Source organism: Ornithodoros turicata, chromosome 9 (genome assembly GCF_037126465.1).
Source record: "Ornithodoros turicata isolate Travis chromosome 9, ASM3712646v1, whole genome shotgun sequence".
Lineage (NCBI taxonomy): Eukaryota > Metazoa > Arthropoda > Arachnida > Ixodida > Argasidae > Ornithodoros > Ornithodoros turicata.
Window position 1 is genome coordinate 43,474,512 of NC_088209.1, and position 13,186 is coordinate 43,487,697.

General features: G+C 45.8%; 1 protein-coding gene across 1 annotated transcript in view; it reads left to right on the forward strand.

Moving 5' to 3' along the window:
• The window catches only part of LOC135369044 (uncharacterized), a 150,388-nt gene that overhangs the window by 80,409 nt on the left and 56,793 nt on the right, over positions 1-13,186 (forward strand). The gene's annotated exons all lie outside the window — the stretch shown is intronic.

Sequence of the window (13,186 nt, forward strand, 5' to 3'; positions counted from 1 at the left end):
TTAATTAATCGAGATAACAATACGAGAATACCTTCACTGTGACCAACAAGAAGTCATAGTAATCGTCAAAGTGCCAGGAATAACCCGCACTACGAGGCGAGACTTTTGGCTATTCTATTTTAAAGAACCTGGCATCATCACTGTACAGAATTCAGATACGAACACCGGCCTGTAAGGTTCTGTTGTTGTAAATTAGTTAATTAATTACAATTACGAACAATTGCAATTAACAGCAAAAGGCGCGCTGAACACTGCCTCGTTGTAACGCGTCTAAAATTAGGAACTACCATGTTCCAATTTCTCTGAACGGGAAGATTTCCCACAGGGCTGCGCACTATAGAGAAACATTCATCTCAGCTACCTTACAGTAGTAATTTTATCAATGTTTCTTGGCGGCCGTATTTATCCTGTCAACACTTCCTGCTCTTTTTACACAAGATACCTATTGCTGCGAGTCACTGCATCCTTTTTCCGCGACAAGCTCAGTGACGGACTGCGAAAAAATAATAAAAAAATAACAAATAAAAAAGCATGTTGCGTTGCCTTTATTTCCTAGCTGAAAATAACTCGTATCCGGTGATATTTTCGTCATCAGGTTCAGCTTCAGCACGCCACGCTACACATTCGGAGAAATGCAGCGTAAAATTACTGACTCGTGAGTCTATATACTCATTCAGCAATTTTACGCTGCTGGGAAGAGTGCCAAATCCTGTTATACCACAACAAAGTCACACGGTCTTGAAATGACGTCTCGCTTATTACATTTGACCGGGACAAGATGACGGTCACCTTTGCGCAGCCTATCTTAAAGGGACGGTCACGTCCGGGAACCCATCTATGAAAAAAAAAAGACACTATGTTATTGCCAGATAAGAGACATTCGATTGTCTTTCTTGTATTGCGTTTGTTTTCTCATAGTGCGGGTCTCTAGGTGTCTAGTGTAAGTGTCTAGCATTAAAAGCTGTCCGTTCATAGTACTGCCTTTGATATCGTCCGTATGTCCTAATCCGCATTACGTTGTACTGGGAGAGGCGAGTGCTAGCTGAGCGAGAGCGCGGTCATGTTTTTCTCCAATTTGTCGGCTAAAGTAATGTTTTGAAAGAACAGTGTGTTTATAGAAATTTTTATGCGATAATATTTTGTTCTTTTTGCCACCCATCTTCTTTTGTATATTTCTTAATGCATTATCCATTCATCAGTGGCACTGGTATTCTGAACACTTTCCGGACAGTCTGATGTCATATCTAAGCACACACTGGTAAACAAGATATCTGAGAAAAGAGCTTGCATATAGTGTTTCAAGATGTAAGCACACGCACTTACAGTACCAACTGGTGAGCTATCTTACCAAGATTAGATAGCATTTCGCCAGCACGGGCGGTCAACCGATGGAGGGCAGGGATACTTTTCTTCCCCGCGAATTTCTAAGGGAAGCGCAAAATTTCTCATTTCCCATAGACGAATGTATTGCCGCAAGTTGGCCTGCTCATCGTGGCTCGCGTTGGCCTGCGTTGGCGTGTGTATGCCTCATCTTTTTCGTCGTCATCCCACTCATATATTAACTCACATGCACTGAGGTATGGTACCGCAGTTGTTGCGGTGAATCCCCTCATCCCATCGTCATTCATGTAGTTGTTGTTGTTGTTGTGCTCATCATGCCAGAAGTCGAAATGGGATAGTAGCAGCATTTACAGTGATAGCGAATGGACCTTTTCGCCGCTAATTAAGTGTGCGCTTCGCATTGAGGCGAACAACTGAGGCCTGGACGCACGGCCATCTATTTATAGCCTCGGTAAGCAGAGCCATTCACTGTCCGATAAATAAACACGCCCCGGGAGATGTTAATCAACTCCGCCACCTGCGTAAACAACCTGACTTTGAAAGCTGCAATCACCGAAAATGCCTGGGGCGGAGGACTAGGAAATTTTTGAATATAATACGCTATATGCGCATATATGTGAGGAATTGTTTTCTGAAATAATTGATTATCGTTAAAATTGACTAAGTAGTCTAGGTGCCCCTAGGCTGGAGTCACAAACTGTCCTCCGAACTGCGCAACTGTCATGAAGGAATATGGGAACCCACGCTTGGGGGTTCTGCAGAATCTGGTGGCCTCTAGATGGAAATAACCCGCGCACATGGCGCATGTAGTCCGGACAAGCTTTGCATGTAGTGACTGGTACTTCCGGTTACTGCGAGGGAATCACTTGGTCATAGGAAGACGAGAGGCAAGACGAAAGAGAGAGAGAAATGATTTTTAATGAGATGATGGGCCCTCTCTCACCGTTTGGTAGTTTGTGGCTTTATGTCGCGGAGCAGATATGGGCTGCGTTCCAATACCCCGGTTAGTCGACTGCCTAGCGGTCTAACCGGAAGTGCCGCCATGTTAAGTCTCGTTCCAAATCTCGCCAAGTCCGCTATTCAGTCGGCTACCGCCTAGTGCGCATCGATGCAGTCTAGTTATACGCCTGACCATCTGACAGCCGGGATGGAGACGCGCGTTGACGGTACCAGCGTGCCCGCTGTTTCTGCTGGCTTTAAATGTAAAGTTGCACATAGTGGTATGTTTTTTTAAAACTGCGTAGAGAGTTGCAACACATGTTCAGTTGTGAAGGTGACAGTTTATGCACGGTGTCCTACAAACTTAGCGCGTTAGAGTCCTGCTGCGCTTGCGCCGTACGCATTTCTTGCGTGAGCAACGAGATGGCGCCACAGGCGCCTCGGCTAGGCAAGCCTGTTCCAATAGTGACAAGCAAAGGGGTCTACTCAGCTGCCTAGTCAGGCGGCTTCGCAGGCGCGAGGTATTGGAACGCAGCCATGATCGCGAGACAAACGCCATAGACGACCCTCTGTTTACAAACATGTGACGACACGAGAAGACCGGTTCGAGGTTATATTTTGCTGTGGTGGCCAAGAGGCGGGAAAAACGCGTCGGCTGATAAAGCTGATAGTGGCCACAAGCACACTTTGCGCCGTGAAGTTACGTAATCAATGACGTAGGTGCACAGGTAGTCTATTGCTGAGCACGGAAAGTCCAGCTGGTTCGCGATATTGCACTTACCGTTGTCGTCAGCCAGGTCTTTTTGCGCTATAAGAAGCTGTCCGCGATCTCCTCTCAGCAGTGCAATACCTGCTCCTAGATGAGAGAACTGCTTCTGCAGGGCTGTCAGCCTTTTAATTCCCTACGGTACCAACAACAACAACAACAAATAGGTCATGACTATGGCCTGGGTACCAAGATAGGCTGGAACCCATTGGAGAACCAGCCTGTGTCCTGCTTCGTATATATATGCTAGTAAGCCATTAACACATCCGTCACTAGGTGTGGTCACTAGCTTGCAGTGCTGATTTTGAGTCGGTGAACACTGTCCATTCTCGCGGGCTAAAATCAACTATGTGCTGCAGAAAGAATACGATGGCACAGAGTTCTGCAGCTGTTGGGGAGGTTGGACGTGAGAGGCATCGTCCTTACAGTACGCCTTCAAATGGTATACAAAGGCCGATGCAGACTTGCATTTCTGGAAGTGCTGTTAGTGTATAGTGATGTGCAGCCTTCCTACCGTCACCTCCCCCATCGTCACCTCATTGTCATTTACATATCATGCGGTCCCGTGGGCATTGGGGTGGTAGGCCACAATTCAGGTGGCGAATTTCTCCATTCATCACGCATCATCAGCGTATTTGTTATTGTTAGTTCGTGTATACTGCTGCAGAATTGGAAAGCTTTTCTTCCACTACAGCATAGAAATGGGATTGAAGGGGGGGGGATATGTTTAATGCTGAAAAGAGAGAGAGAAAGAAAACAGAAGGGAAAGATTAGCCATGATATAGGCTTGCGACTCGCAAAACCAAACAAACAAACAAAGAGAAGATAGTAGTAGCAGAGACACAGAAAATTATGAAAAAATACAGAAAAAGACAGCCCCTTCACTAATCGCAGACAGTCATATAGGACGTATCAGAGAGTGCCCAAAAGTTTAGATTCCCGAAGGAATCGTGTCAACGCAGACGTCACTTCAGCGTGCTGAGTAGGGCCAAGTAGCACCGCGAAGGAAAGCTCTCGTTAGCCTAGATGAGCGAGACGGCGCCACAATACGCCACAATAAGGTCTAAGGCATGTTGCAGACGACGCTGGATGGCATCACGGCTCGTTGCAGAGGTCCATATGCAAATGTCATCAGGATAGATCGTGATATGGGTATGCTGGGACAGAAGAAAAGGGAGGTGTGCCAGGATCAGATTAAACAGGAGCGGGGTAAGGACGCTTCCCTGTGGAACTCCACGATGCACAGAGTAGTTGGCGTTGTCACCCTCTGCTGTGCGTACGTACAGAGACCTGTCGGAGAGGAAAGCTTGCAACCAGGCAAGGGTTACAGCCGCCCACACCAGCTTCTTGAAGAGATGCAACAACGACATTTTGGAGAACACTGTCGTAGGCTTTCGCCACATCGAGGAGAGAGAGAGAGAGAAAATATCTGTTTATTTACAAACATTGGAACTGAGTAACACCCATCAGGGGCCTGCTGCTCCATTTCCACATCGGGGAAGACAGCGGCCGTTTGGAACCCATCAGACTTTGCTTGCTGGATAGAGGAGACGAGTTCGATGACATTGTCAATTGCAGACCGCGCATGCCGGAAAGAATCGGGTGCTCTCAAAATACCAGTTCAGTAGTACGGATATCATCCGTTCCATAATCTTCCCAACACAGCTGGTGTGGGCGACTGGGCGGAAGGCATCATTGGATCGAAGGACTTTGGGTGGAACTTGGTCTCTTCGTTCCCGAAGATCTGTGAGACTCACGAAGGTGGGTGGTAAGTAATCATGTTTTACGCCCCTTACGTGTTTTCGAAAAGTCGAGAACGAACAGGAATGTTTGGAGGAGAGAGAACATCCTTAGGCAAAATGAAAAATTGCCTCGCCAACGACACGCGACTGTTAATAACATTCAGTTGGTTTCATTTGCGTGCCGCTTATGTAAAGTGTTGGTAGGAGTACCCTGCATCTCCATACGTCTGGAAATAAGGCAACCCTAGTAATTACATTTATCCCTTTACATAGTACGACGTGTGGCGCAATATCGCACGATGAAAGGGATTCGCGTTCTCCTTATACTGCAGATTGCCAAGAAGTTTTCTTTCACCTAGCGGCAACTGTCGTAACTTTTCATCGCCTCTCGGCAGGCTGTGCACTGCGCCGTGCGCCGTAAGCATTTAATACTAGGGCTCGTAACACGACACGAACTGCCGCGTACGCAGTTTCGCAAATGAGAATGGTTGGGAAAGAATCAGTGGAATGTTATGATGTGTTGTAAAAGGTTCCTTTTTTCATGATACTGTGTTGGCGACACGAAGCAAGTGTGGTTATGAGCAGCGTACGGACAGATGGAGAGAGAGCAGCAAGAAGGAATGGGGGACAGGGAGGTTAGTATGCGTCCTGTGTCGACTTCGGAAGAACTGTGTCGACATCCGTTAGGGGAATCTCCCGACACACTAATGGGACCTCAGACGCTACAGTCAGTTGTAGCACTCGAACACACCACCTCACAGAGTTTCAGCATGACCTGGACCAATGATCCCATGCTGGCAGAGAGAGAAATCGGGGGAAGTAAAATATTTCCAGTGAGGCGGTGAGTGATAGTAGGGCTGTTCCAAAGCTTGACTTTGGAAACCGCCATGTTTGATATACGGCCCCTGCATCGCTGGGTCTCAGCTGCTAAAGTTACAGCGAGTTTCAGTAAATGATAGGGACGTGGTGCGTTTATCGTTCAGTGCCGACATTTTACCGAATACTGAGTATTTATCCTGGCGTTCAATGCTAGTATTTATGTTTGAGAAAGAACCAAAGCATTAACGCAGATGGCATACACAAACCGTGCACTGAAACTGATAGTTCCTGTAAACTGTGCTTGATCCACTATGATCAGGATCCATTATGCAAAATAATTTTGCTCAACAATGCTTCGGCACTACCCATTTTCAAGGTACAAAAACGCCCTCAAAAACCAGCGAGTCAGAGATGTGCGGTATCACATTGGACGCCCGGCCCAATCCTCTTGCGTAACGTAGCACGTACAGCTTGGGCACTGGCATATTTCTTCATCGGAGCGGCCCCCAGCTAGCTATCCGGAAGAGAGCAAATAAGAAACGGGTGACTAGCTATCCTATATATCTCTCAGTCCGCTCCTGTTTGCGGCTAGGATATGGCACCAATGGAGAAAGGCAACATCCTGGTGTTCCGTAAACTTTTGTCCCAGTCTGTACCAGCGTATAGCGAGGACTCTGATTTCCCACTTACTACGGACGAAGCGCTGGGCTACTTGCGTCGTACTCTATATGTCCTGGAGTGACGTCACTGGTTCACTTACCGAAGGATGCCTTTGAAAAGGATGTGCAGATCGCGCGCTGGAGGTCAGCTACTATCACCGTTCTTGCACCATACTTTATTTATTGCACCGTCCGCCGCAATAAAAAAAACTTTCACTGCTCTTTTAAGGTATTTCACAGAATTAAAAAGTATACATGTGTTACGCACTTCGTAATATTTCACACACATGACCGGCTTTCTGCCCGTAGAACAACGCATCGATTGCGTCCTGAATTTCACGCAGTCAGAAGGGCACGGATGTGCAGTAGCCAGTAAGAACGACAACAGCCGTGTTTTCCAGATTTCAATCAGGGCTGCATACATATTTGCGCGACCATCGCATCCGGTTTGCGTGGATGGACTCTGCGCACTGCGTACTCTACGACTGTCACGGCTAACAGGCGTGACTGGTACGCCTGTCACGCCTGCCCTTAAGCCGCTCTTTTGCAAGACGTTTCGCTCCAACTCGTTGTATTTCCAAACGTATTTTGTCGTGAGAGCAGCCGACATCTCCCTGTCGGTGCGTGGGCTATGAAGGAAGAAAGGCGACGTTGCAGCATGCGTAATGAAGCAGCTCATTCTAGATTTGATGAGCGCGTGCTATGCGACCTCCACAGCCGGCTCCAGGAACCATTCCACGAACGGCTCATAACCACGAGGGGAAGTTGGTCCTGCGCCCCCCTCTGTCATTCCCTCCGAATCAATTTCAGATGTCCATTGTCTCTCACATAAAACATCGTCAGCATGCGCCGAGCTTTCTGCTATTCTTTTCGCCCTGCGGAAAATTACTGATAGCTACGTTCGCTCCCGGGTAGTTTTCTCGGATTCTGGATCTGCGCTGCAGTGTGTAGCAACTATGGGATTTCGCTGCTCCCTCAGCCCAAAGCCACCGATGCGGCCGGTGTACCGAGAGTGTACATCGGTCATTGAAATTCTGACAACTGTGGAAATTCTGACAACTCAACGTGCATGGCGCACGCCTTTTTAGGTGTAATTTTGGTGACATCATAATGGAGCACGGTTTCGCACAAATTTTCTTTACTCGAGTGTTGTCTGTCCTCCAAAAATTCAGTCTTGCAACATCTCAACATTGTTCAACAGTATTGTAGACACTTGCGCGTGCTCGATTATCGATAGCGATGCATGTATGCATTAGCTCGTACCTACGATATCCAAGACATAATGAAAGCAAGATTTGCACTGACACTTGACCTTTAGTAATGCTTTCCAAATTTTGTAAAATATCATCCTGGAGATGCAATGTTACGCAACCAGGTTGAATGTTCATAGCGCACACCTTTAAAGGTGTGAAAAAGTTTACAGTGTAAACTCGGTATCCTGTTTCTGCACAACACATGTGAGCGTTCAGAACGAGTGACTGGAAAATATGTTCCTGGATTTGTAAAATTCCATTCACCGGTTTTGTGCACGCAGGTAAGAAACGACGATTCTATAACATAAAAGTAAGTCTACATAAAGTAAGATCGCATCTCCGCAACATGCACCTACGTAGTTGAGCTATTACATCTATTATTATCCATTTATTACACCTAATACTATTCACGCATCCAACCTAACACACCGTTGTGTGTACTGGACTCTCCAAGCTTTATTTCTGTAATTTTTATTTTCTATTCTATCTAACTAACGTATCGTCCGTTGGTTTCGAGGACTATGCAGAATGTGTGGGTCGGATGCAGATGAAGCGTTCGACTTCGCGGGTCAGGGGCGAATAGGAGAGGACGGCTAATGCGCGTGGATTCTTTGTGCGCAGATGATGATGATGATGACAAATAAGTTCCCTCGCTTGGAGCTCTAGTGCTAGTTATTTCCCCAGCGGCCATGAAGCTGGCACCGGGATGAAAAATTTGACGTTTTTCCTGCGCTAACTAGAGTCACTCTATAGTGCAGGCAAAATTGAGAGGTATTTCATAAAGACAGAAGAAAAAAAAAATCTTCCAGCTCTTTTCCCGGCTGTTTTTCTCCAAGAGTATAAATGGAGTAGCTAATGACTCGTTTCGAAGCTTTCATGAAACGAATTCGCCATGCTTCTTACTGATATACGACTCCTTTATACATCTCCTCATGCATGAGAAAGCGAAGACGAGAATTCAGCTCTTTTGGGCTCACATAAATCAGCGCCTCACTTATGTTCACAACGTACGATCATTTGGGGCTTGTGTCGTGGGGACTCTTGTTGACTTTGTTGGCTTGGAGATTCACTGCATCGGCTACGTAAAGGTGGATATTTTACTCGAGAGTCGGTGGTATAGGAGATGGTTTCGTTTGCAGGAATTGACGTCGAAATGGGATAACACGTGTGATGTTCCAGTTAATCCTAAAAAGACTAAAGAAATACGAGCGCACCATTGGAGTTGCGTTCCCATCTCTAGCGGGTATTTCATTTGGAAACAAAAGAGCACAGTTCTGGCTGGGTCGGGACTAACATCTCCATATTTCTCTTTCTTTTCCAATTTCATTCTCACACGGCACAGTCAAAATATTTTTTCTACGTCGTTGTTCTTGCTGCATTGCGGTTGTAAACTCGAAGGAGCTGCTGTATGCATAATACTTGGTAGGCCTGATCAGATGACCTGTCAAAAACGGTTCCCCTACAGTTTAGCGAACCTGGTTTTAGAGAGTAGCGTTTTACAGGAGAGGTGACACATTAGCGAATCACGTTCCATAGAAAGGAATCCTCGTTTTATCGAACCACGTTTTAAGGAACAGGGGGCCCGTTTTCGAGAGCATCGTTCTCGCGAATGAAGTTTTGGTTCCGGTTTCGACATACACGGTGTACTTTTTTTTCTTCTGATACTTACTATATTTTTATAAAACAGCTACGAGGGCTGCATAGATGTCGCTTTTGCAGTTGAGTTCTACGGCCTGGCAGATATCCTCTGGAAGAGATGTAACAGCGACATCACTAATTACCTTAAATTCATTAATTAACTCTTTAATAGGAGAATTTCTCGCAAAAGCGAGGTAACAGGACGAGAGACAATCCTCGTTGAAACAGGTTCGTTGTAACAAACCTGGTCGACGTCAAAACAGGCTCCACCCAGGAAGCGACAAAGGACTCTCTCTATAAACGCCTCTGTTTCAATGATAATCGAAGGCCGGCGTTAGATGTTGCACAAATGATGCACTCCCCGTCGTCTTCGGTAAATCGGAATTGATGGAGAGAGAGAGAAATACATGATGACGATGATATGGGGATGACTTCCGCTCATTGAGCAGAATGCTACCCCATTGATGGAACTGTGAATGATGGTTGACACAAAGCGTTTTCAGAGTGCTAACAGCAAGTGTCGGCCGTGCGTTACCGAAACAGCAATTACGAGGAATGTCGCACGGGGAACACGCAAATCTCCTTATGGAGGAGTACGATCCTAAACCAATCTCTGCCTGCGCATTTGTCGTGACTTCTAGTGCGGGGAACGGAATGTGCAATGTGACGATAGGCAAAAGGAAAAGAAATAGCGACAAAGAGAATGCAACGTAATGGGACGAAAGTACCTTTCCGTGTTTTGATCCCGATGTGCGGTTCATGCGCGATTTGTGCTTTGCGAAGTCAATACCGAACTTGTGAGAGCTGGGACCCATACAGCGATTGGTGTGCTGGTTTGTGTATACCACATGTCGTTCGAGGCGAATAAAAGCGAGATGATGATGATGAAAAAGGCGAAGAGATGCATGCTGTTAGGGCGATGTCGTTGACCTGCTACTTCTTTCTCCAGGAAAAAACAAACAAACAAAAAAAGAACAACTGGAAATTGGTGTAAAGATAAAGAAAAACAAACGCTGCGCACACGGCACGAGATAGCTATAATCATGAGTCGGGTACTTTAACTTTGCTTTAGATTTTTACGTGTCGCAGTTATTTGAACCGTCAGTGCTCATTATATTTTATCCTAGTAGCAAGTTGTCTCTTTCTCCCCGGTTATCAGAATGCAGAAACTGTACAACAAATTGGCTGCTCTCAACGATGCTGTTGACGCCTTCACTAAACGTAAAGCCTTAACTCAGCTGATACGTGAAATGTTTCGTTTGCTCACGACTAACCAGTATTTGTGTACTTCGCCTGTTGTTTTGCTTTGTGTGTGTGTTTGGTTGTTTTATTTATATACTCATCGCGGTGCACTATTTACTACACGCTGTTAATAGGCGCCTTGCGCGTGCACTATATTATCGAGGTTTTGCTGTTCATGGGCGAGGCAAGGAAAGACAGAACGAATAGCAATTCGGGAAGATAGCTTTGTGGAATACGATGTCCATGAGAAATTTTATGAGGGTCGCTGGTCGGTCAGATCTCAACTGGCCCTCAAGAACACAGTGGACGAAAGTCTAGTCCGTCCAGCACAAAGATCGTATCTAGAGTCACTAAATAAGCTACGCTTCAGAGTATCGATAGCCCGCCATAGTATCGACACTGAGCCGCCATGTTGTTTCGGATGACCTCCAGCGCCATCCATTTAGCGCTCTTCGAAGTGTTGTCTTCTTCCACTGCTGAACTTCACCTTCTTCTATTTCTACTGCCAAAATAGAGGTGGGGCTGGAGGTCATCCGAAACAACATGGCGGCTCAGTGTCGATACTCTGAAGCGTAGCTTATTTAGTGACTCTAATCATATCATGAGCGGCAAAGAAGCACGCGTTTTTTGCCCAGCCGCGTGTGACGGCGCTTGGGCGAATTCACCTTTCTAATCTTGTAGAGGGTGGCGGGTTCGAATACTACCACCGAATGTGCTGTCTCAGGTTTTCGCCGGGTTTTCCGGCATACTTTACAGACGAATCTCTGCACAGGTCCCCCTGAAGTGGGACCAGGACGCACACTAACCCCTGTTGTCCCCCACTCCTTCCCACTGTCCCCCTCCCATCTGCTCACGCAGCCACAGATGCCTCGCGGTGCTTCAAGCAAATTTTGCAGAGACAGGTGCGACCGAGAGACACGTCCGGGCTCGGGACACGGAAAGGTCGGTCCAGACTGGGATCAAACACCTTCCTGCATTCACCTTCACACGCTTTGTCAAGCATCCTGTGACAACGAAAACCATCAAAGCATCGCAATAAGTGCCAAGTTTATTTCAGGTGTACGAGAAGAACATACGTTATGGCTTTGAAGCTTGGTTCTTGCCAACATGTTATCATTTCGGGACACGGTTCAACTTCCAAGTGACGCTTCACGTCTTTGCCTGCAAGTGAGTGTGATTCAAGTGGAGACTGCAAATGCGCACCGACCAGAAATTTGCCCATTCGGCACAAACGCCCAGAGTTCTTAGCCAATGTTTTTTGTTGTTGTTTTTTGCTTCAGCACCCGCGTTTTCAGTTCATTCTTTTCGTTTAATTTCATCCGCGTCTAGCGTACAGTAATATACAGTTAGTAGATATTAATTTGCTGTTTTCATTTGAGTCAGCCTCGTATAACTTGCAGAGCGCAGGCTTTAAACGGCGAAATAGATAGTTTGACATAAGCATTATGTAATATGTATGTAATCATAAAAAATGAGTGGGCACACTGGAACGAACTGAATATTTTTTTCGATGACAAGCGAGAAAATATTTATGTTGTACGAGATGCACAACTATGTACGACCATGAACCACTACTGTCGTTACAATACATACATGCACAGGCACATATACTCAGACTATCATATGTGAGCTGACGTGAATTAGATGTACCGCGTTGTCACAGTAAAATATGACACGTTACAGATGAGAATGTCATGCGGTGGTGGTGGGTGGTGACGGTGCTGGGTGGAGGGTGGAATGTCACTCAAAAAATGTATGTGTCTTTATGTATGGTCTCTTTCTGTAGCAATTTCACTAAACACAATGCGCAAGAAAAATGGGACAATAGGCAAGCACATTGCTATTTTGTGTAGGCGGGGCAATTTTTCTAACAGTAACTGTAATATCAAATTGGGTACTTTTTCAGCCGTTTCAGTTGCGTTTTACAAGAGCTTGCGCTAATTTAGGCACAATCGATTGTCTCCTAAACGAAATACATACGGAAGTCAACATGTGATACTGTTCTCGTGACATAGATCTTTGAACCGTAAGATTTGACATTGAACTTATACTTATATGAAATGACACGGTCGTATTTTCCATTAATGGGCTCCGGGTCCTCTTCAGGCGTTCTACCGCGCTCCAACGTATTCAGGAAAAAATTAGGCTGCGCTCTGGGCACACAAACCCTTGAACGAACTTGCAAATATAAAATTATATAATAGATAATAAAGTAATACATTTATTTAATTAAATGAGCTTGTTGTCTATGATTGCTGCATTACGTATATGTAAAATACTTCCACTTTCTGTGTCCAACTCTCCTTGTGTAATTCGAAAGAGAAAAAAAATATTTTGGGGAAAAAATCATCCTCTTTGAATGAAAAACTAGGATGAGTTGCGTGAAAGGCAACTTGGGGAGTTCCTTCACAAACTCAAGGATATATGTTACCCTTCTTTTCCTTCTGGTCACAGCACCAGCTGAGTGCGCCTTTGACAATTCTTTTTATGATCATCATTTTTAAAGCAGGTTTAAATTTATCTTAACTGCATGTCTGACCTTTCGTTTTCCATGAAAATCTGAGGGAGCTGGAAGAAGGGACGACTGGACCACGTGACTACTGGATACACGTGGATAGCGACACAGAAGGACACCACCTAGACTAAACAAGGCCTGATCGCTAGCAGGACGACACGTAACGTCATCCTTATCGGTCTTTCGAACATCGCTATCCACAAGGACGTAGTCATGCATCAGAGACGCCTATAATGGTGTCGGGGTAGCCAGTCGTGGCCACAAGCTTTCTA